This window comes from Cetorhinus maximus, chromosome 7 (genome assembly GCF_964194155.1).
Source record: "Cetorhinus maximus chromosome 7, sCetMax3.hap1.1, whole genome shotgun sequence".
NCBI lineage: Eukaryota > Metazoa > Chordata > Chondrichthyes > Lamniformes > Cetorhinidae > Cetorhinus > Cetorhinus maximus.
Window position 1 is genome coordinate 108,331,745 of NC_135885.1, and position 23,141 is coordinate 108,354,885.

The 23,141-nt window shown below is 44.0% G+C and overlaps 1 long non-coding RNA gene across 1 annotated transcript in view; it reads left to right on the top strand.

The window, feature by feature from the left end:
• LOC144682973 (uncharacterized) overlaps positions 1 to 12,450 on the top strand; it is a 74,939-nt gene extending 62,489 nt beyond the window's left edge. The window contains exon 3 of the long non-coding RNA XR_013577147.1: positions 10,167 to 12,450. This is a non-coding gene — a long non-coding RNA (uncharacterized LOC144682973). The remainder of the gene's footprint in view (positions 1 to 10,166) is intronic.
• Positions 12,451 to 23,141: the final 10,691 nt, after the last annotated feature.

Sequence of the window (23,141 nt, forward strand, 5' to 3'; positions counted from 1 at the left end):
TAATTATGTCGATGAGTTACAGAGGAAACTTATGTGCACTAGCACTGGAGATTGAGGCAATTTTTAAAGCAGAACAAAAACAATTTTCAACTGATTGATAACTGAAGATGAAAGTTGTTCCTCCAGTGAATTTTCTGTAAATTACCCAGCAAACTCAGGTAAAATGCCTTTTCAGTTCCCCCACTGACCAGCCTGATGTTACCTTGAATTTTCCTGATTGCATTTTGCAGAGAACAATCTTGTTCACAAAATGATCACTCACAACTAATCAGTAAAAGTAAAAAACTGACATGCTGGTTAAACTGAGCCAAGTGCTTTAGTCTCCAATGCTGATAAATTTATACTGCACACTTGCTTTGCAGCTGAGTATAGGGGTGCAGAACTATGTTGACATATTTGACTTGCGTCACTGACAAATCAGGGAAATTTCCAATGACTCATAAGACCTTCGGTGCTATGAAGGTATCCTGCCTACTTTAAAGTTGGGTGAGGGCTGGGTAGAGTTGATACAGTCTGTGCTGACTTACCTATTCCCTGCCTTGAGAATAGAAAGCATATTGCCACTGGCTTCGGTGCTTCTGAGCGAGGGAGAAGAAAAATGAGCATCCAATAGCCATCAGCTTTTGAGTATGTAGACATCCGGTGAGGGCAGCAGTAAGTGACGGCTGTGATGCTTCCACAATCGAATAACCTCCCAACACTCACTTTCCAGCCTCACACTTGATTGGATGAAAAACTGCAGCTCGTGGAACTGTCTCCCAACCCAAGTTGTCATCTTCAAAAGTGGAGAGAGGGAAATCTTATAAGGGTAAAAGCAAAATACTGTGGATGCTGGAAATCCAAAATAAAAACAGAAAATGTTGGAAAAACTCAGCTGATCTGAATTGATAAATTTTTCCAGGTCCAGACGAGAGCATGAAGATGAATACAGTCATCAATGTACCGAGAAAAGAGTTGTGGGAGGGGGCCTGAGTAGGACTGGAACAAGGAATGTTCCACATACCCCATAAAGAGACAGGCATAACTGGGACCCATGCGGGTACCCACAGGCACTGCTGGGAGATGGATGGTCTGAGGGATGAATGGTCAGGGTGGTCTGAGGGCTCACCGCTTCTTCCTTGAACAGAGGCCTGAACAATCCCCATCCACCGCCACTCTCCTCCGTCTGGCTGAACTTGTTCTCTCACTGAACAATTTCTCCTTAAACTTGTCTCGTTTCCTCCAAATAAAAGGTGTGGCTATGGGTACCCGCATGGGTCCCAGTTATGCCTGTCTCTTTATGGGGTATGTGGAACATTCCTTGTTCCAGTCCTACTCAGGCCCCCTCCCACAACTCTTTCTCCGGTACATTGATGACCATAATGGTGCCGCTTCATGCTTTTATCTGCACCTGGAAAAATGTATCAATTTCAGACCTGCTGAGTTTTTCAAGCATTTTCTGTTTTTAAATCCTATAAGGGATTTATTTCTCTGGGATGAATTTTCTGAATACATTATCTGCCAGAATCACAATGCTTCTGTATCAGCTGTGGTTCAGTTGATAGAACTCTACCATTGAGTCACAAGATTCCTGCTTCAAGTCCCATTCCAGGGCTTGGGCATAAAAATCAAGGTTGATGCTCCAGTGGAATGCTGCACTGTCAGGGTATTGCGTTTTGGCTGAGACTGAGGTCCCATGTGCCTGCTTTGGTGGATGTAAAAGATCCTATGGCACTATTTCCAAGAAGACCAGGGGAGTTATCTCCAGGGTCCTGGTCAATATTTATCTCTGAATCAACATTACAAAAGCAGATTGGTCATTATCATATCGCTGTTTATAGGGGATGGCTGTACACAAAATGGCTGCCACATTTCCTAGATTACACTTCAAGAAAGCACTTCATTGGCTGAAAGTGCTTTGAGATGTTCGGTGGTTGTGAAAGGTGCTTTATATATGCAAGTCTTTCTTTTTTCATTTTTTTTTCCCATCACTAAAATTAATGGACAGAAAATCATGAGGAGCTCAGTCACGATCTCCCCATAGTTGCTTTCAGCAGGCGTGGCTCCACTTCAGAAAGGATGGTTTGGAAATTTGGCAGCAAATTTGGAAGCAAGTTGGGCGTGCACAGATGTGATGAAACCATGGGGATTGTGAGCGAAGGACGCTCAGCTAAGTCTAATAGCCGCACTATGCAAAGAATGGGAGAGGGAAGACTGGGAATTGGAAGGGAGAAGCTGCTGAATGTGAAGAAGAGACTGGAAAATGGGACAGGGAGACCATTGAATGCAGGGAGAGAGGGAGACTGGGAAAACAGGGGTCCACAGGAGGGATGGAGTCAGAGAATGGGAGCTGGTGGAGAGAGATAGTGGAGGGGATGCAGAGGAGATTCACCAGGATGTTGCCTGGGATGAAACATTTAAGTTATGAAGAGAGGTTGGATAGACTTGGTTTGTTTTCATTGGAGCAGAGAAGACTGAGGGGCGACCTGATCGAGGTGTACAAGATTATGAGGGGCATGGACAGGGTGGATAGGGAGTAGCTGTTCCCATTGGTTGAAGGGTCAGTCACAAGGGGGCATAAGTTCAAGGTGAGGGGCAGGAGGTTTAGGGGGGATGTGAGGAAAAACTTTTTTATCCAGTGGGTGGTGACGGTCTGGAATGCGCTGCCTGGGAGAGTGGTGGAGGCGGGTTGCCTCACATTCTTTAAAAAGTACCTGGATGAGCACTTGGCATGTCATAACATTCAAGGCTATGGGTCAAGTGCTGGTAAATGGGATTAGGTAGGTAGGTCAGGTGTTGCTCACGTGTCGGTGCAGACTCGGTGGGCCGAAGGGCCTCTTCTGCACTCTGTGATTCTGTGATTAGGAATGGAGGCTTGAGGAGATAGAAAGAGGGGTGAGGAATGCGCATGGAGAGAGAGAGAGAATTGGGATTGGTTTAATCAGGAAATGGCGGATCAGGAGAGAATTTCGGTAATGGGAGTCAATGTGTTCCACAGGGCCAGGCACACCTGCAGCAATGTGGTGAGTGGGTGCAGAGGAGCAGCCATTTAAGGAGTAAGTGAATTCTGGGACCTTATTGTGGAGGTATAGTGAAGGAGTATTTCTATTTCTGGGCAGAATGAGAATAAAGGAATGGAAACCAAGGGCCTTCACTGCAAGATCCAAAGCTGAAGACAAGAGGAAGATCTTGAACTGAGGGGTATTAGACTAAGGAATCCTTCGCCATCTGTGACAATTAATTTAAAGAAGGAATAATTACTGAAAAAGAGAACTATGAAAGGATCGGGGGCTGGGGTTGGGGGCGGAGGTGGTAATGGCTTACAGAAAAGAACACCTGCACCAAGAAATGAATGGTCACCTCCTATGCTGTAATTTCTATAATTCTATGAAAACTCTCTTGCAGTGAGTTGGGCGCTGAGTTTAAGACAATGTGCCCTGTGGAAAGTGTCCAAGCACTAAGCCCATTGCCATTTGTGCATTCTCTTACTATAGCTCATGTCAATCTGTACCAGCTGGTATTGACACATGAAGTCTAAGTGATCAGCTCTGAGGTTCCTTAGTTCAGAATTATCAACTTCACACAGAACCCGAGCCCAATTCAGAGTGCGAAGTGATGGAAAGATAGATTGGGTCTGTAAAAAGTAGTGCCAATTGGGGAACCTTACGACAGCTTGTGCAGCGTAGGAAGATTCTGACTATGGTTTAGAATTGCTAGCTTTAGATAGGATATTGGGGCATTAGACCTATTACTATTATTTGCTATCAGAGTGATTTTATTAGTCAGCTATGAGGTGAATCTGAGTGTCACTAATATTAGTGTTGGTTATCCGTGCAATTACTATTGAGTTACTGTTATTTAGTGATGGAATCAAAGTTCCTCCTACCTCTACACACCCATTTTTTGCTTCCACTTCCCTGCTCTCGGTTTCTCCTGTTCCACACGCTCAGTTTCCCCTCTTTGCCTGCTTATGTGTACAAGGAAACTCTTGTGCAACAGCTGCTGGTAGAAAAACCTAAAGCAAAGACACCCAACTACAGGGACCCAAATCTTAAAAGGTAAATGCAATAATATTTGCAGAAGCCATGTGATTGGAACATCACACGATCCAACCTCCACACATGCCTTCAACTAAAGTTGGCTACTCTATATGTACTATATTAAAGATCTATTGGCTCAAATCTTCTGGTATCCAGGTAGTCAGAGATAGGACTTAAGTTGGGAGATGCCCTTTGGGACCCTATGGATGTCCTGACACACACATGTCATGAAATATCCTGGGAATTTTAAACTTCCGACGGGCTGTATTCCACTGCCCGGGACCCTGTGTGAATGTCCCTGATACTGAGTTCAGTATTAGAGACTTGGGTCAGATATGCAGGATTTACCTGCATGACCTGGAAATGTGCCAGAATTTTACGTCCTGAGGGCAGGCGCACGCCCAACCCGAACGGGCGTAAAATCGTGCAAGATGACATCGGGCTAGCTTCGCGCACTTGCGCAACATTTCACTCGGCAGGTACACACATAAATCGGAAGAGCACCCGCCGATAATTAAGTGGGCAATTAAGCTTATTAACAGCCCAATTGTAAGCGATTTTTCATGGCCCACCCAACCTTATGAAAGGCAGGATGAAATCTCCGTTAGCATTAAAATAAAAAGAAATATCTGGGACTTTTTATATGAGATTTGCTTTCAGGTGTTGATTGTGCTGCATGGACACTTTTTGCAGCATTTTTGGGCTTTCTTTTATTATTTGAAGGTTTGCAGTTCCCTGAGGCATCGGTCTGCCTGCAGGGAGGTGTGGAAGCGCTCTCAAGCACCCACGATGACATCAATAACCACCCTCTTCTCGCCCCCACCAGCAGTGCTGAGCCTTTCTCAGGGCGTGTTTCACACTGGCTGGCTATTATTTGGCCAGCCAGTGTGAAATCGCGGTTGGAGACCAATCGCAGTCAGGGGACAGTTTCTCGTCCACTCCTGGGCCCACCAATCGTGCACGCCCGACGAGCATAAAATTCAGGCCCGGGTCTAACTTCGAGATTAATCAGTGTGACTGAACCGAGCACCACAACTGGAATCTCCTACCACTCCCCTCGCCGCCCACCTGACCAGCCATTCACTGACCCAACTGCCTCCCCAAACACCCAACTACTCCCCTGTCTACCCATCTACACCCTGACCACCACCTCACCCACCCATCCACTCACCCACTCATCCACTCACCTACTCACCCACCCGCCCACTCACCCACACACCCGCTCACCCACCCACCCACTCAATCATCCATCGACTGACTAGCCCACTGAAAGAATCGGACCTTTAAAAACATACCTAAACACAGAAGCTCTTGTTAAAAACAGAAGTATGTAAAAAGAAAAAGGTTAGTGAAGACAAATGCAGGCTCCTTACAGCCTGAAACAGGATAATTTATAATCAAAAACAAGGAAATGGCAGAGCAATTAAACAACTACTTTAGTTCTGTCTTCATAGAGGAAGACACAAATAACTTCCCAGAAATGCTAGGGAACCAAGTGTCTAGTCAGAAGGAGGAATTGAAGGAAACTAATATTACTAAAACAATAGTGCTAGGGAAATTAATGGGGCTGAAAGCTGATAAATCCCCAGAGCCCAATAATCTACATCCCAGGGTACCAAAGGTGGCGGCCATGGAAATAGTAGATGTGTTCGTTGTCATCTTCCAAAATTCTGTAGATTCTGGAACAGCCCCAGAAGAGTGGAGGGTGGCAAATGTAACCCCACTATTTAAAAAGGGAGGGAGGGAGGGAGAAAACTGCAAATTACAGACTGGTTAGCCTAACATCATTAGTAGGAAGAATGTTAGAGTCTAGTATAAAGGATGTGATAACAGGACACTTAGAAAATATCAACTAGATTAAACAAAGTCAACAAGGATTTATGACAGGGAAATCATGTTTGACAAACCTACTGGAGTTTTTTGAGGACGTAGCTACCAGAATAGATAAGGGAGAACCAGTGGATGTGGTGTATTTGGATTTTCAGAAAGCTTTTGATAAAGTCCCACATAGGAGGTTAGTGTGAAAAAGTAAAGCTCATGGGGCTGGGGTAATATATTGGCATGGATTGAGAATTGGTTATCAGACAGGAAACAGAGAGTAGGAATAAATGGGGCTTTTTCGGAGTGGCAGGCAATGGCTAATGGGATACCGCAGGGATCAGTGCTTGGGTCCCAGCTATTCACAATATAGATCAATGATTTGGATGAGGAAATGAAATGTAATATTTCTAAGTTTGCTGACGGCATGAAACTTGGTGGAAATGTGAGCGATGAAGAGGGTGCTAAAAGGCTTCAAGGCGATTTAGACAGGATGAGTGAGTGGGCAAGTACATGGCAGATGCAGTATAATGTGGATAAGTATGAAGTTGTGAAGTTATCCATTTTGGTAGGAAAAACAAAATGATACAGTATTATTTAAATGGTGAAAGATTTGGAAATGTTGAGATACAAAGGGACTTGGGTGTCCTTGTACATCAATCACTAAAACCAAGCATGCAGTTGCAGCAAGCAATTAAAAAGGCAAATGGTACGTTGGCCTTCATTGTGAGAGGGCTTGAGTACAGAAGCAAGGATGTCTTACTGCAGCTGTACAGGGCCTTGGTGAGACCACACCTGAAGTATTGTGTGCAGTTTTGGTCTCCTTACCTAAGAAAGGATACTTGCCTTGGAGGGAGTGCAGCGAAGGTTCACCAGACTGATTCCTGGGATGGCAGGATTGTCGTATGGGGAGAGAGTGGGCCGACTAAGCCTGTATTTACTGGAGTTTAGAAGAATGAGAGGAAATCTCACTGAAACATATAAAATTCTGACAGAGGTGGATAGACTGGGTGCAGGGATGATGTTTTCTCTGAATGGGGGGGGGTTCGAGAAGAAGGGGTCACAGTCTCAGGATACTGGGTAGACCATTTAGGACTGAGATGAGGAGAAATTTATTCCCTCAAAGGGTGGTGAACCTGTGGAACTCTCTACCACAGAAGGGTGTGGAGGCCAAGTCACTGAATAGATTTAAGGAAATAGATAGATTTCTGGATTTTTAAAATTCATTCATGGGATATGGGCTCCGCTGGCTAGGGCCAGAATTTATTGCCCATTCCTAGTTGCCCTTGAGAGGTGGTGGTGAGCTGCCTTCTTGAACCGCTGCAGTCCCTGTGTTGTGGGTACACCTACAGTGCTGTTAGGAAGGGAGCTCCTGGATTTGACCCAGTGAAGGAACGGCGATATATTTCCAAGTCAGGATGGTGTGTGACTTGGAGGGGAACTTCCAGGTGGTGGTGTTCCCATCTATCTGCTGCCCATGTCCTCCTAGATGGTAGCGGTCATAGGTTTGGAAGGTGCTGCCTAAGGAGCCTTGATGAATTCCTGCAGTGCATCTCGAGAATGGTACACACTGCTACTACTGTGCGTCAATGGTGGAGGGAGTGAATGTTTGTGGATGTGGTGCCAATCAAGTGGGCTGCTTTGTCCTGGACCGTGTCCAGCTTCTTGAGTGTTGTGGGAGCTGTACTCATCCAGGCAAGTGGGGAGTATTCCATCAAACTCTTGTGCCTTGTAGATGGTGGACAGGCTTTGGGGAGTCAGGAGGTGAGTTACTTGTTGCAGGATTCCTAGCATCTTACCTGCTCTTGTAGCCAAAGTATTTAAATGGCTTGTCCAGTTTCTGCTCAATGGTAACCCCCGAGATGTTGATAGTGGGGGGTTCAGTGATGGTAATGCCATTGAACGTCAAAGGGCAATGGTTAGATTCTATCTTGTTGGAGATGGTAATTGCCTGGCACTTGTGTGGCACGAATGTTACTTGCCACTTGTCAGCCCAAGCCTGGATATTGTCCAGGCCTTGCTGCATTTGGACACGGACTGCTTCAGTATCTGGTGCTGAACATTCTGCAATCATCAGCGAACATCCCCATTTCTGACTTTACGATGGAAGGAAGTCATTGGTGAAGCAGCAGAAGATGGTTGGGCCGAGGACACTACCCTGAGGAACTCCTGCAGTGATGTCCTGGAGCTGAGATGACTGACCTCCAACAACCACAACCAACTTCCTTTGTGCTAAGTATGACTCCAAGCAGTGGATATTCCCATGACTCCTGTTTTGCTAGGGCTCATTGATGACAAATTGGTCAAATACGGCCTTCATGTCAAGGGCAGTCACTCTCACCTCACCTCGGGAGTTTAGCTGTTTTGTCCATGTTTGAACCAAGGCTGTAATGCGGTCAGGAGCTGAGTGGCCCTGGCGGAATCCAAACTGGGCGTCAGTGAGCAGGTTATTGCTAAGCAAGTGCCGCTTGATAAGCACTGTTGATGATCCCTTCCATTACTTTACTGATGATTGAGAGTAAACTGATGGGGCGGTAATTGGCTAGGTTTTATTTGCCCTGCTTTTTGTGTACAGGACATACCTGGGCAATTTTCCACATAGCTGGGTAGATGCCACTGTTGTAGCTGTACTGGAACAGCTTGGCTAGGGGTGCAGCAAGTTCTGGACCACAAGTATTCAGTACTATGGCCAAAATATTGTCAGGGCCCTTAGCCTTTGCAGTATCCTTCAGCCATTTCTTGATATCACATGGAGTGACTCAAATTGGCTGAAGATTGACATTTGTGATGCAGGGGACCTCTGGAGGAGGCTGAGATGAATCATCCATTTGGCACTTCTGGCTGAAGATTGTAGCAAATGCTTCAGCCTTAAACACGCCAAGGGCTATGGGGAGAAAGCAAGAGTATGGCGTTAAGATAGAGAATCATCCATGGTCATATTGAATGGTGGAGCAGGCTAAAAGGGTCAAATGACCTACTCCTGCTCCTATTCTCTATGTTTCTATGAATGTGTCCTGTCTTTGTCCATATTTTGTTGGCACCTGACGGTCTTCTCCATAGAGATCTTGCACTGACCCATCACTGCATCAACTGGGATCTGATGTCTTGGCTGAATAACCGCAAAAGGGTCAAGTTACAGAAATCTTTGTGGGCAGCATCAATACGTACGGCATCGATACTGACCAAAAGATCTGGGCCATTATAAAATTTGACATATAAAGTTAAAGGAATGTTATAAGAATACAGTGGATTTACAAATTACTAAATTTTCTTGTTGGCTGAAGCTGGGCTGAAACTTAGGTTGTTCCATCCATTGCCCCTGAGAATCAGCCACATCCAAAGAGAGTGTGAGTTGAAGAGCTGGCCAAACTCAGAAAAACTAACTCCTTTCAGGTCCAGGATTAAATTTCACAAACACCCAATGTAACAGCTTAGAGTTGGTTGGAAGTGATAATAAGATTGATCTCATTAAATTACAGATTCTCCCATTCTCTAAATAGCATCCTCAATTGTGAGTGTCATGAAACCGTGGCTCACGCTGGGATTTTACTACAGGCCAGGGCAAGGAAGCAGGCCCCTGATCAACCTCAGCTGCAATGGGGATCAAACCCCAGGCTACTGATTCGTTCTGGACCCCACCCAAACCATCTAGCCAACTGAGCTAACCAACCCTCCAAATTAGAAATTATAGAGTATTTTAACAACGGTGTCTAAATTATGAAGGGATTGTAGACACAGAGTAGATACAAACAAATTATTCCCAATGATTGAGGAATCCAGAATAAGGCCACATAGCTATAACATTAAATATAAGAGATTTAGGATAGGGAACAAAGGAAAATGTTTTTATACCGAGGGTTGTTCTGCTATGGAATGCATGACCAAATATAATGAGTGAAGAAAAGTTCATGACCTAGAATTTCCTCACAGCTGCACGCATTCACAGGTGTGAATTTGCCAGAAGTGTGGTGAAAACCTTGTTCACACAAAATAAGGATTTTCTGGACTTATGATGATTTTTAAGAAAAGATTTGATATCACAACAGCATGGTTCACTCTGCCGCTAACATTCCCCACCTTACGAAGTACCACTGATCTGAAGAAGGCCCCACATTAATATTGTCAGTGGTAAAATACAGTCCTATGAAATACAACAAATGCTGCAGAGTGAGGAACCTGGTCATTCTGAATCACCAGAAAGGATGACATCCCTTTCTCCAATATAGCACTTCAAAGTAGTCAATCATCAGTGTTCCCATCCCACAGTTTATAAATTGATGGCTGTTGTACTGTTCTGTCACTTAGTGCTCTGTCCTGTTGATTTTACAGACTGTCAAGATATCCCAACAGAGACAGAAGAAACATACCTAGTGGAGGCACAGCCACAGAAAATCATAACTCCCAACCTAAATGAAATCAAGATGAAAAAGAATTTCAAAGAATTGATTCCAGCACAAGATGGTCCACAGCCAATAATACAGGATGAGAAAAATTTTGGAATGTTCAGCTGTCTAACGCATTGTATGAGGAGCGTAACTTTCCATAAATAGACCTTCGAATTTCGTTAAATTGCTAGCACATAGTTACACACTCAGAACTGCCTGGAAAAGAAGTATAAGGACGCATAAAGTAGAGAAAAGACAGTGATGTCCTGCAAAGCGTATGCACTTGTTATAATGGAACAGAAACAGGTGATGACACAGATATCAAACTTTATTTATCTCCTGTGTGCTGTCAAAAACTCAGTGGTGTCAAACAGTAAAAATCCTGAGCAAAATCTAGTTTACAAGCTCCAATACAATAATTCTTGAAAACAGTCATAGGTTCGAAGAAAAATTAAAAGTTAAGGCTTGAGTTGTGAAGAATTAAACTTTTAAACACCTTATTGTATAAAATCAACAAAATGTCTGCTACAAACAAGTTTGGATCTACATCTACTTAGCTGGATATTACACAAAGATAGTTTGAAAATAATAGAAATAATTTTAACCTCCAAAATATGCCCTACCATCTTCAATGACTACAGGACAAAATATGAATGATGCCGTTCATAAAGCCATTGAAGACAGCAGAGAATGTTGAGAGAGCAGTTAATAAAACATAAAGTATCTTAGGCTTTATTAATAGGGGCATTGCATACAAGAGTAAGGAGGTCATGTTGAACTTGTATAAGACATTAGTTAGGCGCCATACTTGAGGAAGGATATGAAGGCATCGGAGAGGGTACAGAGGAGATTCACAAGAATGATTCCCGGGATAAAGAACTGTATCTAGAGGATAGATTGGAGAGGCTGGGACTGTTTTCCTTGGAGAAAAGAAGGTTAGGAGGAGACTTGTTAGAGATATTCAAGATCCTGATGGGGTATGAACAGGGTAAATAGTGAGAAACTGCTCCCACTCAAGAGAACATCAAAACTAGAGGGCACAGATTCAAAATAATTGGCAAAGAGAGTAAAAGTGACGTGAGGAAAGATTTTTTCCACCCAGAGGGTGGTTGGAGTCTGGAACGAACTTCCTGAGAGGGTGGTGGAGGCAGATCTGATCAAGTTATTCAAGGAATTGGATTGCTACCTGAAAAGAGAGAACATGTAAAGTTACAGGGATAAGGCAGGGGAGTGGGACTGAGTAAAATGCTCTTTCAGGGAGCCAGTGCAGGCTCAATGGCCTGAATGCCCTCCTTCGGCAGTGTAACGGTCCTGTGATTCTGTGAAAAACAGGTTAGTTTGGATCAGGTGGGATATTAAAATGCAAAAAAAAACATCAATCCTCAACCTAACCTGCTTCAAAACTATTGTCTTCTGGTGACCTAGGGCCAATCTGCTCCCATGGGACAAGTCACGCATTTAAATATTTTAATAAGGTTTTATATCTCAAATTTTATCCTTCCTCCAGCTTTAATACTGGTTGAAGGGAGGTAGGAATTGCTGCATATATAAAATATGCAGTAAAGGCATGAAGGAAAGTGTGACTTTCCAGCACAGCATGTGGGCCAGAAGGTACGGGAGTCCTGCCTCCCAGTCTCCCAAGTAAACCTGCTTCCCACACCATACAATCACAGCCCCAGCAATTGGGCCTATCCCATGTTCATTGATGCTCTCCAGTGATCACTGAACTCCCAATTCACAATCACTGACTCTCCTCCTGCAATCACAATAACTGCCCACTCCACCTTTGCCCCAATCTCTGACCAAATCCCTGTGATCACTCACCAACCCTCCAATCACTCTGTACCCACCCTCCCAAACCATAAGATCTCCATCCAGGCAGCGGGAACTACCTGCTTCACCCATGCAGCCTCTTCTGTAGCATTTTCCAGTAGCCCAACAGAGGCATATGCCTATCAATCAAGCTGGCCTCTGGGTGGGGAAATTGTCAAAAAGCACATGCATTATGTAAAGCTAAAACTAAACTGTGGAGTGTAAACCTGTAGCGGTGTGATGTTGTGCACATTTTAGGGGTCGTATCTTAAACTACTGCAAATCATTACATACCTCAACAGGGTGTGATGCATGAGTTCCATGACTTGCAATCAGCCAAACATGTGCCTCACAGTCTCCCAGTGAAGATTTTCTGCTTTTAGTCTTATCTTCAAATAAAGAACCCACATTTTTTTTCACCAATTCTTGTGTCTGATTGGTATGTTTACATCGAAGAAAAGTAAAGTGTAGCAGGGTGGCAGCACAGTTTTTGAAGATTTGACTCAAAAATAAAAAAGCTTTACCCCCTTCACATCCAACAGAAGAAGAGCTGGTGTGAAAGCGAAATAGCTATCAGGACTCACAGTGTGTAAGGATTCTGCAGCTTTTTAGAGATTCTACACACACTGCACCTTTGTTCCAGAATCAGACCTCACTACAGGGCAGCAAGACATCGGGTCCCAGTAAGATTGTTCACATCTGGAAGAGCTTAATTAATAAAAGTCTAACTGCAGAAAAGCTTAAGCAGGAACAAAAATAAAACAGCAGACTGCAGGTGGTCTCACTTTAAGTAGAACGCCACAGACAGGAGAATTCATTACTGCTGAAGCTAAATACTGCCGACTGAGCTGGGAAGAAGAATCTATCCAGTAACAGCTCCTAGCAGCTAGAAGAAGCCTGCAAAAAAAAAAGCTTTTTTCACTGTTTGCTTTCACTTTCAAAGTCTGCAGCCATTTTCCTGCTCAAGTCATTGCCTCATGGGTGGAACTTAGAGCTAAAACTGGGTAAATCAGAAAGAGCTCAGCAACACCACCATTTCAGTCAAGTAGTAACCTATGACGAGCTAAGGCAGTGGCCACTAAAGGTACTGCAACTCAGAGCTGTAAAAGAGCTCTCCTGCAAAATGCTGAAAGATGCCTACAAAGTTTCCAACACTCAATTGGAAGACAAAACATCTCCAATCTGAATTTACTTTGTTTTGACAATTCATTGAGATATCTTCCTGGACCTCCATATTTCCAAACCAGATAAATAAGCCATTAAAATTAAAGTTGCTCAAGGCAATAAAGGCCTCCACCGACTGAACACTTCAGAGTCTGTCCAATGGCCATCTGGAACATCCAGACAAAATATGGTAAACACTTGAAGATCAATCATGAGTGAATCTCAACCTCAGAATATATCACCTGGAATTCATGTCCCTTAAGCAACAACTGACAAAGACCATTGATAAATTCATAAGTAGATGCAGAGACAAGCAACGTGATTACAACTTTGTGGCAGCTGAGCACGCCAGCAGAATAATCAACCTCATGATGCCATCTACCACAATGGAAGCCTTCCAAAAAGACAACTTGGACCAACCCAAAGGTTACACCGTGGAAGCACTAACAATGCAGATGCAAGTACAAAGACATACAACTGGGCAGAGCCTAGGGGCTATGCGTAATTCGTCTACTATCGGTACAATAGCCAAAACAGGAAAACCTACTAAGCAATGCTCCATGCATGCGCCCAGAAATTGCTGAGTCGCTGAACGCAAGGCATGTGGCACCGGAGGACATTGGAAGCACCAATGCAGAAAGCAAAGGCTGGAACAAGTGACTCCTCACTAAGAAGCCACAACCAGAGACCAGAGAAGTACAGCATTCTAAACAACCAAGGGTGTACCAAGCAGTGTCAAGACAAGATCCACAAAACATCTAGCCAAGCTATGGTGAGGATGACCAGACCATCGACATGAGTTGTGAGCCAACATTCAGCACAGTAAATATCAAAGAACATATTGGCACAATGGTACCAATGGGACCATACTTTGGGACAGTACAGACTCCCTGTCGACAGATGCAGGGTCAGCATAACCTAGGCACAAAACTGGATATTAATGCAGGTGCAAACATCCTTCCACTTTGTACACTGAAGTGTATGTACTCACAGATGTGGTAAGCGTAATCCAAACAACCAGAACCAAACTCACCAGGTGCAGAGCTCGGAGATTCCATCCCTAGGATCCATTACACACAAGAGTTACTAGAAAAGCTCACCCTAATGACCAACGATATTTTATATCACAGACACCACAAGTCCAGTGGTCGCAGGTCTATGGGCGTACAAGGACCTGATCTTGGTCACCATCCATGGTAACATCAAGGCAATGACATACGAACATATCAAAATACGAATTTGGAGCAGGAATAACCACCCGGCCCCTTGCGTCTGCTCTGCAGTTATGACATAGCAGTTGGTAAAGGCTGAGTTAATTAAAATCCCAGAGGGAAACTTTAAACAACTGTCATAACCTATATTTTCAATTGATATATTTGAGATGCCGCTCTGAATTCAGAAATGAAACCACCAAGCCTCCAGAGGTTTTTTATATAAATTAATTAAACATTTATTAACTTAAAACAAATTTAAACAAGTACACATGTCTACAAATTAGTACCATAATAACTTTTAAACAAATCCCCAAATTAATCACTCCCAGGTAATCTTCCCCAAGGCAACAATAACCCATAGACTTAAACAGACACCAGAAAAAGTACATTTTATCTTACAAATTCAAAATAAGGTACCTTACAATTCATTCCTTCACAGACACAGTAGTAGGGTTTACAGGCTGCTTAGACGTGACCCACACACAAAACTCTTTTTCTGCATATACCTAGCCTTCCCTTTGAATGTAAATTCTCATTGTATCACCAGGCCCTTTGAACTCCACCTCTTCTAACAATAAAACCCCTTTCATACTACCAATTTTATTAGTAATATAAACATATTGCTTGGTGTCTCCTAGCTAGGTGCAAGATTTCACCCCCAATCTTTGAATGGCTTATTCAACAAAATGCAAATGTACCCTTTACTGTTGAACATCTCAAAACTACTATACATCAAAGCACCCAGGCTAGCTGGCTTTAATCCAGTTAAGACACACACACTCACACCCACAGACACAAATCCTACTATGAGTCCAATTTAAAATAATTTCCAATAGCATTATATACATTAACATCTTTATGACATCTGCCATTCAATAAGATCATAGCTGATCTGATTGTAACCGCAACCCCATATTCCTGCCTACCCCCAATAACCTTTCACTCCCTTGTTAATCAAGAATTTATCAAGCTCTGCCTTAAAAATATTCAAAGACTCTGCTTCCACCATTTTTTGAGCAGGAGAGTTCCAAAGACTCACAACCCCTGAGAGAAAAAAATTCTCTTCATCTCTGTCTTAAATGAGTGACTCCTTATTTTAAACAGTAACCCCTTAGTTCTAGATTCTCCCACAGGAGGAAACATCCTCTCCACATCCACCCTGTCAAGGCCTCTCAGGATCTTAAATGTTTCAATTAAGTCACATCTTACTCTTCTAAATTCCAGTGGGCACAAGCCTAACCTATCCAGCCTTTCCTCATAGGACAAGCCGCCCATTCTAGCTATTAGTCTAGTAAATCTTCCCTGAACTGCTTCTAACATATTTACATCTTTCTTTAAATAAGGAGATCAGCACTGTACACAATACTCCAGAGGGGGTCTCACCAATGCCCTGTACAACTGAAGCATAACCTCCCTACTGTCATAATCAACTCCTCTCACAGTAAATGATGACATTCTATTAACTTGTCTAATTACCTGCTATACCTGCACACTAACCTTTTGTGATTCATGCACTAGGGCACCCAGATCCCTCTGAATCTCAGAGCTCTGCAATCTCTCACCATTTAGATAATAAGCTTCTTTTTTGTTCTTCCTGCCAAAATGAACAATTTCAGATTTTCTCACAGTATACTCCATTTGCCAGATCTTTGCCCACTCACTTAACCTATCTATAACCACGTTGTACACAATTTACTTTCCTACCTATCTTTGTGTCATCAGCAAATTTAGCAACCATTCCTTTGGCCCCTTCATCCAAGTCATTTATATAAATTATAAAAAGTTGAGGCCCCAGCACTGATCCCTGTGGCACAACACTCGTCACATCTTGCCAACCAGAAAAAGGCCCATTTATGCCAACTGTTTCCTGTTAGCTAGCCAATCTTCTATCCATGCAAATATGTTACCCCCTACACCAAGAGCTTTTATTTCCTGCTATAACCTTTGATGTGGCACTTTATCAAATGCCTTCTGGAAACCTAAGGACAGTACAGGTTCCCCTTTATCCACAGCACATGTGAGTCCTTCAAAGAATTCCAATAAATTGGTTAAACATGATTTTTCTTTTACAAAACCATGTTGACTCTACCTGATTGCCTTGAATTTTCCTAAGTGCTCTGCAATACTATCTTTAATAATAGCTTCTAACATTTTCTCCATGACAGATGTTAGGCTAACTGGCCTATGGTTTCCTGCTTTCTGTCTCCCTCCCTTTTTGAATAAAGGAGTTATATTTGCTATTTTCTAATCTAATGGAATTTTGGAAAATTAAAATCGGTGCATCAACTATCTCACTAGCCACTTCTTTCTAGACCTTAGGGTGAAGTCCATCTGCAACTGGAGATTTGGCAGCCCGCAGCCCCAACAATTTGCTCAATACCACTTACTTCCCTGGTGATTGTAATTTTCCTGTGGTCCTCCGTCCCTTCCATTTCCTGATTTATAGCTATTTCCGGAATGTTATTTGTGTCCTCTATGGTGAAGACCGAAGCAAAATACCTGTTTCATTCATCCACCCTACTTTCCATTATCAATTCCCCAGATGCACTTTCTATAGGACCAATGCTCACTTTGTTAACTCTTTTCTTAATTAAATATCTATAGATACTCTTACCATCTATTTTTATGTTACTAGCTATCTTTCTCTCATACTCTAATCTTTTCCTCCTTATTAATCTTTATGTTATTCTTTGCCCTTCTTTATATTCTTTCCAATCTTCTGTCCTACCACCCATGTTTCTTGCTATGCACCCATCTATGCTTTTTCTTTAAGTTTGATACTGCCTTTAACTTTTTTAGTTAACCACAGATGATGGGCCCTTGGGATTTTTCTTTCTGATTGGAATGTATCTATTCTGTGTATTCTGAAATATCCCTTTAAATGTCTGCCACTGTATTTCTATTAACATATTTCTTAACTTCATTTCCCAGTTCACTTTAGCTAGCTCTGCTTTCATGCCCTCATAATTGCCCTTATTTAAGTTTAAAATACTAGCCTTGGACTCACTCGTTTCTCCCACAAAATGAATGTAAATTTCAATCATATTATGATCGCTGCTACCTAGGGCTGCCTTCACTAGGAGCTCATCAATTAATCCTATCTTGTTTCGCAATACCAGGTCTAGTGTAGCCTGCTCTCTGGTTGGCTCCAGAATGTGCTGTTACAAGGAACTATCCCGGAAACATTTTATGAACTCTTTGTTTATGCTGCCTTTGCCCATCTGAATTTTCCAGTCTATATGTAGATTAAAATCCCCCATGATTATTGCTGCACCTTACTGCCAAGCTCCCATTATCTCTTCTTTTGTATTCTGTCCTACTGTTAGTTACAATTAGGGGCCTGGTACACCACTCCCATGAGTAGCTTCTTGCCTTTATCATTCCTCATCTCAACCCAAACCGTTTCTACATCCTGATTCCCTGAATTTAGGTCATCCCTCTCTAATGTGCTAATACCATCATTAATTCATATGGACTCATAACGTTAACTCTGTTTCTCTCTCCACAGATGCTGCCAGACCTGTTGAATTCTTCTAGCATTTTCTGTTTTTATTTCAAAATTCAAAGATGGGCTGCTCCTCTCAGCACACTGTACAATTAGAAATAAGCCCATAGGACCTAGCTTGTGAGACTCCAAGGACTGAATTAAATGTGCACAGCATGGATCTCGACAGCAGAACAGAAAGCTGGAACCATTGTCACACAACAGAAATGCAACCAGCTGACTGCAACGATGCGTAGTGCTGCCACCAGCATAAGTGTTGTGCTATTCTTTGTGGGAAAACTAACAATGTTCCTCCTTCTGCTTGAAGGAGAAATGAGCAAACAAAAACAAGGAACTCACAAAAACAGGTGGAGGTGTCTCAGATATTTGTTCTCTGACACTGGCAGGGGAGGATGCCCTGGAATTGGCTGGCTCACAGGGCGACCACACAATTTTGTTTTTATTAATTCATGGGATGTGGGCATCACTGGCTAGGCCAGGATTTATTGCCCACCCCTAATTGCCCTTGAGAAGGTTATGATGAGTTGCCTTCTTGAACCACTGCAGTCCACGTGATGTAGGTACACAGATAGCAAGACAACAGTGTCATCGTAGGAGAGGGAGGGGGCTTAATGGTCATGTGTCCACCACTGAAAAAATGAAGCTGCACATCAGGCAGAGTTGGAATGAGGAGGTGTGAAGTCCTTAGCTCCTAAAGGTTTATGTTCTCTCATGCAGTTCTCAGCACTCCAGAAGGAAGATCATCCACAGAGACTGGTAAGGGATGGGGTGGGGGTTGTGGCAGGGGCTGCAGTCCACCCCTGAGGAGGAGGAGAAATCCTCAGAGGATGCACTGTCACATCATTTCCCCACATGCTCCAGTAGCATAGATATTCTCACATTGGTGGGTTTGAGCTTGCGAGTAGATTCAGCATCACAAACTGGTGAGCCCAACACAGATGCTCTGAGCAGATGACTGAGGTTGTGACAGCCGAGGCCACTGACAGTCAGAGGGTGTGGGAAGCCAGGCCTATGGTGTGCCCCAGGCTGATGACAGGCCTCTGGTGTAGGCAAAACTGAACCTGCTGGAGTTTCAGCGACAGGCAGAGGAAATACTGGTCGAGCTGTGAGCGGCTATACGCAGCCATTCATGGCTGATGGAAGAGTCCATCCAGGCCATGAGTGCTACCATATCCATGGCATATGTGCACATGGTATCCTCTATCGAGAGATTGGCGACCCTCATGGAAAGCCAGCCCAACAGACCACTCAATGCATGCCAGACTTGTGTGCAGACCGGCATGCCATTGCCCTGTCCATGAACTCATTGCAGCAGTGGTAAGGTGAGGGGATGGGTGGGGGCAAGGCATCTTGAGTCTCCACCTGGAGACTAGTCCTTCTCAGGCCAGCATGGGGGTTCATGTGTCTTGCAAGGGAGGAGGAATAGTTGCCTTCTACAGCAGGGGGACTTCTCTCAAGGCTCTCCTCAGCCCCTTTGCTGAGGAACCTGGCTCCAGTAGAAGCCTATCCGTGTAGGAGTCCCTCAGCATGCTGGAGCCCTCTAGCCCTGAGACAGCCAGAAGATGGCTGTCAGAGTCATCCCAGGCCATGAGGCAGCCTGATCAGCAGACCGCCTCCATCCAGTCACGAGTGCAGGAAATGCAGCTGACAGGAACTTACATAAATGCAATACAAAGAGCACATAAATTCACTTGGGTTTCACAGCTGTTTAGTCTTGCTGCAAAGTACCAATAAATCTATATCACAGTAATTATTCATCTTGCTGCCTTGCCCTAGACCCCTGCTCCCTCACTGGGTGGTTTTTGTAGGGACAGGCTGTGTTTGCTCAGTTCCTCAGCTGTGTCAGTAGGTGTAGTGAAACTCTTTCGAGTTATCAACAGTCACAGATTGTAACCCTTTCGGGTACAATCACAGTTCTTGGTTTCCGGGAGTGGGACATGAACCCACAACCCTCTGATCCAAAGGCGAGGGTGCTATGAACTGAGCGTGGGTGTAGTGAACCTGGGCACTAGGTGAAATTAATTATATGAACAGTTAATTATATTGTTGAGATACTCTGGTGAAGTGCATTGCTCAATTAACTACCAAGATCATTTATAAAGAGAGTCACGATTTGATTTGCAAAGTATAAGTTAAATTTTTTCCTTAGTTACGCTGTCCCCTAGGGACTGTCAACTTGGTAGAATAAAATGTGATAAAATCAGTTTGCTCTTAACTTAATTTACTAATTGTTTTTCTCCCCCCACCCCCCACCCCCTCGTTAATTTGGTCTACCAAAATAGTATAATGAGTGACAGTTGATTCATTATTCTGGTTAATTTCACAGGTAAACAAAAGAGTATAAAGAGAGAAGTGCCCTTTTCTATGGCTACACTCACAATGGGGTGTCCCTGGAGAGGGAGCATGTGGTGACCACCAGCAAGCATGAGGCCTTCCATGGGCAGTGGGCACCATGGAGGCTGGAGTGCTTCCTCAGCCCTCAAAATGAAATTTTAATTTGACTCAATAAGGTTTCTTTAAAAAAAATTCTCCTTAGTTACAGATATGGGGATATCACTTTAATTTGATTTGATCTGTTTATTTAATTTGTTCACCTGTTAATTTACCAAATTAGTTACATGTATACTCAAAAGAGTATAAAGAGAGACTAGTTACAGTGTTCTTTAAAGGGCTATCAGTTGGTTTAATTGGCTTTACTTTATTGGTTAATTAGTTTTTGTTTTCACTAGTACTCAAAAGAGTATGACGAGAGATGTACCCCTCTTCTGTGCCATGCTCGCAGTCAGCTGTCCCTGGAGAGGGAGCTTGTGGTGTCCACTGGCACACTTGAGGCTAACTGGCCTCGGGAGCCAAGGTAAATCGTGGGAAGAGCGAGGCCATGTTCTTTGGGAACTGGGCTGACCGATCCTTTGTCCCCTTCACTGTCAGGGCTGACGGCCTGAAGGTGCTGGGGATATGGTTCGGAGGGACCGGGGCATGCTTTAGAAACTGGAAGGAGCGAGTGGCTATGGTGAAAAGGAAACTGGGCATGTGGGAGCGACGCTCCCTCTCCATTGCGGGAAAGAACCTGGTCATCAGGTGTGAGGTACTCTCGCTGTTGCTGTACGTGGCGCAGGTCTGGCCCATTCCAGACTCCTGCGCGATGGCGATCACTCGAGCCATCTTCCGCTTTATCTGGAGGTCGAAAATGGATCGTGTCCGCAGGGACGCGATGTACAAGCCTCTAGATAAAGGGGGAAAAAACGTGCCCAACATCGCCCTCATACTGATGGCCACCTTTGTGTGTGGCTGCATCAAGCGGTGCGTAGACCCTCAGTACGCAAACACCAAGTGTCACTACGTGCTGAGGTTCTACCTGTCCCCGGTGTTGCGAAGGATGGGTCTGGCCACGCTGCCGCGGAACGCTCCAAGTAGTTGGACCGTGCCGTACCACCTGTCCCTGGTGGAAAAATTTATGCAGAAAAACACCTTTGACCACAAGTCCATCAGGCAGTGGTCAGCACGTAACGTCCTAGAGGCCCTGAGGGAAAAGGAGAGGGTGGACCCTGTGGGATGGTTCCCCGAGCAGACTGTCAAAGTCATTTGGCAGAATGCCTCATCGCCAGAACTTTCCAACAAGCACCAAGACGTAGCTTGGCTGGTGGTGAGAAAGGCCCTCCCCGTCAGATTCTTCCTACACGCCAGGAGGCTCACCCCCTCTGCACGTTGCCCTCGAGGTGGCTGTGGTGGGGAAGAGACCGTTGTTCACCTCCTTGTGGATTGTGCCTTTGCAAAGAAAGTCTGGAGAGAGATGCAGTGGTTGCTGTCGAGGTTCATCCCGAGCAGTTCTGTGACACAGGACTCTGTGCTCTACGGGCTGTTCCCAGGGACACACACCGAGACAAACATCAACTGCAGCTGGAGGATCATCAACTCGGTGAAAGACGCGCTTTGGTCTGCCCGAAACTTGTTGGTCTTCCAGCACAAAGAGTTGTCCCCGACCGATTGTTGCGGACTGGCACAATCCAAAGTCCAGGACTACGTGCTGAGGGACGCACTAAAGCTTGGGGCAGCTGCCGCAAAGGCGCAATGGGGAAGGGTCGCTGTCTAAGACCTTTCTACCACAGCGCACCGAGAGACTGGGAACTGTTTAGAGCCCCTCGGGCTGTACAGATCAAAATGAAAGGCTGTAAATGATTGTAATATTGTTTGTACTGATGCACCTGGTGATACATTTTGTAAAAGTTTAACCTGGATTGTACCCTTGTAATGTTGTTTTTGAAATGGTTTGGAATGTGATTGAAGATATTTTATGAATAAAGTATATTTTTACAAAAAAAAACACTTGAGGCTTCTGTGACTGGTGAGCACTCTGGGGGCTGGAGTGCATCATTGGCCCCCAAAACCACATTTTAATTTGATTTAGTAAGTTTCCTTTAAGATCTGTCTTTTGTTACAATTTCCCTTTAAAGGGCTATCACTTTGATTTGATATGTTAATTTGACCACCTGTTTATTGTTTAACCTCAAAAAGTATAAAGAGAGATGTGGCCCTTTTCTGCCACTATATTTGTAGCTGGGTGTTCCTGAGAGGGAGCATGTGGTGTCCATTAGTACACTTGAAGCCTTCCACAAGTGGTGGGCTGGAGTACATCATTAGCCCCCAAAATGGCATTTTAGTTTGATTTGGTAAGGTTCCTTTAAAATTCTGTTCTTGTTACAGTGCCCTCTATGGGTCTTTAAATTAGTTTAACTGGCTTTTTTTTAATTAGCTAACTTATTACATTTGTTTTACTGATACTCTAAAGAGTATGAGGGGAGATGGCTGAGGTACCAGTGGTGATAGGTAGAAGGCAGATATAGGTAATGCTGCATTCTGCAAGTAAACCCATTATCAAGAAAAGGGTTACTGTCTAGATTCATTCTTCACCATCTGGCTTGGGAGCCATCTATCACCAGAGGAGTCTGAGATGGATCATTCACTTAGTACTTCTGGCTGAAGATGGCTGCAAATACTTCGGCCTTGTCTTTTGCACTGATGTGCTGGACTCCTCCATCATTGACGATGGGGACATTTATGCAGCCACCTCCTCCAGTTAGTTGTTCACCACCATTCGTGACTGGATGTGGCTGAACTGCAGAGTTTTGTTCAGGTCCATTGGTGGTGGGATCAATCATCTCTGTCCATCGCTTGCTGCTTCTGCTGCTTGGCATGCAAGTAGTCCAGTCCAGTGCTGTAGCTTCAC